This window comes from Oncorhynchus kisutch, linkage group LG13, assembly GCF_002021735.2.
Source record: "Oncorhynchus kisutch isolate 150728-3 linkage group LG13, Okis_V2, whole genome shotgun sequence".
NCBI lineage: Eukaryota > Metazoa > Chordata > Actinopteri > Salmoniformes > Salmonidae > Oncorhynchus > Oncorhynchus kisutch.
In genome coordinates, this window is record NC_034186.2 from 47,577,864 (window position 1) to 47,581,805 (window position 3,942).

General features: G+C 40.4%; 1 non-coding gene across 1 annotated transcript; it reads right to left on the bottom strand.

Annotated features, from left to right (window-relative positions):
• Nucleotides 1-982: 982 nt before the first annotated feature.
• LOC116353192 (U7 small nuclear RNA) lies at nucleotides 983-1,037 on the bottom strand. The gene has a single exon (XR_004202560.1). It is a non-coding gene; the product is annotated as a U7 small nuclear RNA (small nuclear RNA).
• Nucleotides 1,038-3,942: the final 2,905 nt, after the last annotated feature.

The following is a 3,942-nucleotide window of genomic DNA, read 5'->3' on the forward strand; positions in this document are numbered from 1 at the left end:
CAAAAAATGTTGTGTTCATTTCTCTACCATAAGACGCCTCAAACGTTGTTTTAGAGAATTTGGCAGTGCGTCCAACCGGCCTCACAACCGCAGACTACGTGTAACCACTCCAGCTCAGGACCTCCACATCTGGCTTGTCTGAGACCAGTCACCCAGAAAGCTGATTAAACTGTGGGTTTGCACAACCAAATAATTTCTGTCAGAAACCTCCTGAGTGATGCTCATCTGCCTGCTCGTTGTCCTCACCTACAGATCGGGTTCGTAACCAACTTCAGTGTGCACATGCTCACCTTGGAAGGCCACTGGTACGCTGGAAAAGTGTGCTCTTCACGGAAGAATCCCGGGATTTAACTCTACCAGGCAGATGGCAGACATGTGGGCAAGTGGTTTGTCAACGTTGTGAACAGAGTGCCCCATGGTGGCAGTGGGGTTATGATATGGGCAGGCATAAGCTATGGAATTTGAACAATTTGATGGCAATTTGAATGCACAGAGGTACCGTGACGAGGTCCTGAGGCCCCTTGTCATGCCATTCATCCGTCGCCGTCATCTCATGTTTCAGCATGGTAATGCACGGCCCCATGTCGCAAGGATCTGTACACAATTCCTGGAAACTCACCAGACATGTCACCAATTGAGTATGTTTGGGATGCTCTGGATTGAGATTTTCAACAGTGTGTTCCAGTTCCCAACAATATCTAACAACTTCTCACAGCCATTGAAGAGGAGTGGGACAACATTTCACAGGCCACAATCAACAGCCTGATCAACTCTATGCGAAGGAGATGCGCCACGCTGGATGAGGAAAATGGTGGTCACACCAGATATTGACTGATTTTCTGATCGACCACGCCTGTACCTTTTTTTCTGTATGTGGACATGATTGCAGTATATTGTAGTAATTACTGTAGTGTTTTTGAGGACATTACTGTAGCATTTAGTCACTATAGTGTTTTTGTTTTATTATCTTTGACATAGAAGTGGGGGCTTTCTCCTTAAGGAAACCTACTGGTCAAATAATAAAAGAGCAAATTTTCCATAACCTGTAGGTAGGTAGGTAGGACTGGAGTCTGAACGGATATTTCAGCGCTTCTGCACTTTTCAATAACCTTTATGGAACACAATATAATAGATACAAATAGGGATATGGGGGATGGGAATAGGTGGGGTATGTGCAAATTAAATACTGTAGTACTATATACTATAGTAAAAAAAGCTGTACTGTTTTTGCGGACATCTTTGTTTTTGACGACAGTGTGTTTTTAATGGATAATACTGTAGAATTGACAGTTTACAGCAAATTATTGTAACGGCGTTCTTCGTTTGTAGAAAGAGAGTCGGACCGAAATGCAGCGTGGTGGTTACTCATGTCTTTAATGAAGAAAAAGGCGATACATGAAATAACTATAATAAATACAAAAAACAACAAACGGAACGTGAAACCTAATTACAGCCTATCTGGTGAAACTACACAGAGACAGGAACAATCACCCACGAAATACAAAGCGAAACTCAGGCTACCTAAATACGGTTCCCCATCAGAGACAACAAGAATCACCTGACTCTGATCGAGAACCGCCTCAGGCAGCCCAAACCTAACTAGACACACCCCTAATCATTAGCAATCCCAATCCTATAAAACCCCAATACGAAACACAACACATAAACCCATGTCACACCCTGGCCTGACCAAAATATATAACGAAAACACAAAACACTATGACCAAGGCGTGACAATTATATAGTAAGTACTACACATGATCGAAGAATACTATAGTGTGTAGTATAGTATTGTCCAGTATACTACAAATTCTAAAGTAAGCTTTAAATAAGGGATACTACAGTGTGTAGTATAGTATTCTCCATTATACAACGGGTGGGTTTATCCTGAATGCTGATTGGTTAAAACCGCATTCCAGCCAGTGTCTATTCCACAAGTTACCACTGGCTAAATCTATGAAGTTACCACTGGCTAAATCTATGTTAAAAATGCCTATTTACTCTGTTCCATCTGACTGCGCAATCCACTATCTCATCAGCCCAACCAGGCAATTTATATAAACATCCACTATAAAAAGCAACTAGCCATTATCTCACATTTGATTTAGACTACAGCGGAGATTTGCATAAACCGTCCTGTCTGTCTCTCCGACATTTGCAGCATTGTTTCAATATTCAAATTTGATTTCCAGCTGTTGCATAGTAATAAACGTGTCGCGAGTCGGGATGAGACAGACAGGCAGGCAGCGTTTCTCAGCTAGTCGAAATCATGAATCAGCTGGCATAATTTTTATGATATATACAAAAAAAGGTTAAATGAAACGAAGTGCAGCAAGTTTGCAGTCTTTCCAGCTTCACTTTGAAGTGATCGTGTTAGCTGTGTTGTTGGCTAGCTCCTCCGAACAAAAGTGTCCTGACGAGAGAGCACATTTACTATGCCAGGCAAAATCGCACCTCATAAGCTCATTGTTATGGATTTGTCCAAATAAATGTCCCTAGAAAACTGTTTAAACAAATGGAAATGCGCTACTGCTGTTATTCTGGCTACACTGTTTGACGTGACTGTAAGTTAGCCATAGTTGGCTAGCAAGCAAGGGATAAGAATGATTCCAGCCAGTATGGCAATGGAACATTTACAATGAACAACTGGGTGGCGTCCATAGATATAGAACAAAAAGACTGAACAACTGGGTCGTTCTCTCAGCCAACCCAAACCGATAGAATGAATGACCAGCCGGCTTGGATAGCAACCCTATATTTGTGTCGGGACCATATCTTGTGTGGAAGGATGAAATAGTATGAATAAATTCATAAGAATAACGTTTTTTAATGAAAACATGTCCATCCTTATTCTTGTTATGTTGGTAACCAGTTGTATAAAAGTGATAATGCCCTCGAAGCCGGTGTTAGGAGGATATAATTATTGTCACTTTGAATTCACAGAGGCAATTTTCTAACAACACACTTGCCAATATATCCTCCAAACACCGGCTTCTCGGCATTATCACCGAGTCCTACAAAATGCTAAAGTAAGCACTACATAATCGAGAGATACTACAGTGTAGTATAGTACTCTACAGTATACTATAAGATTCTATAGTAAGCACTACATGATCGAGGGATGCAAGTATGCAAGTATGTAGTATAGTACTCTACAGTATACTACATTATTATTTAGTAAGAACTACACAGTTGAGGGGGATACTACAATGTGTTGTGTAGTATACTATTCAACAGTATACAACAAGATTCTAGAGTAAGCACTACAATATTCTAGAGTATACTACACAATTATATTTAATTAAATTTTTATTTTACCTTTATTTTACTAGGCAAGTCAGTTAAGAACAAATTCTTATTTTCAATGACGGCCTAGGAACAGTGGGTTAACTGCCTGTTCAGGGGCAGAACGACAGATTTGTACCTTGTCAGCTCAGGGATCTGAACTTGCAACCTTTCGTTTACTAGTCCAACACTCTAACCACTAGGCTACCCTGCCGCCCCATAGTAAATACTACACATGATCAAGGGATACTACAGTGTGGAGTATAGTATTATACAGTACACTACAGTTTGCTACAGTTCCCTACATGATTCTATAATGACATCATGGCACAACGCTTCCCCCTTATTTGACCTAGATAGTTTGTATGTATGTACTGACATACTGACATTTTTAAATTGATGTAGTTTTGATCTTGGGCTGTTCTTGTCTATTAATGTTCTATATTATGTCATGTTTCATGTGGACCCCAGGAAGAGTAGCTGCTGCTTTCGCAACAGCTAATGGGCATCCTAATAAAATACCAAATATAGTAAGTACTCTAATATTCTATAGAAAGCTGTTGTATTTTCTTCATGTGGGACGCAAAAACGGTCCCTGGTTAAATATAGTGCTCTACGTTGGGAACAAGGTGTCATTCGGCATGTACATATACAGTG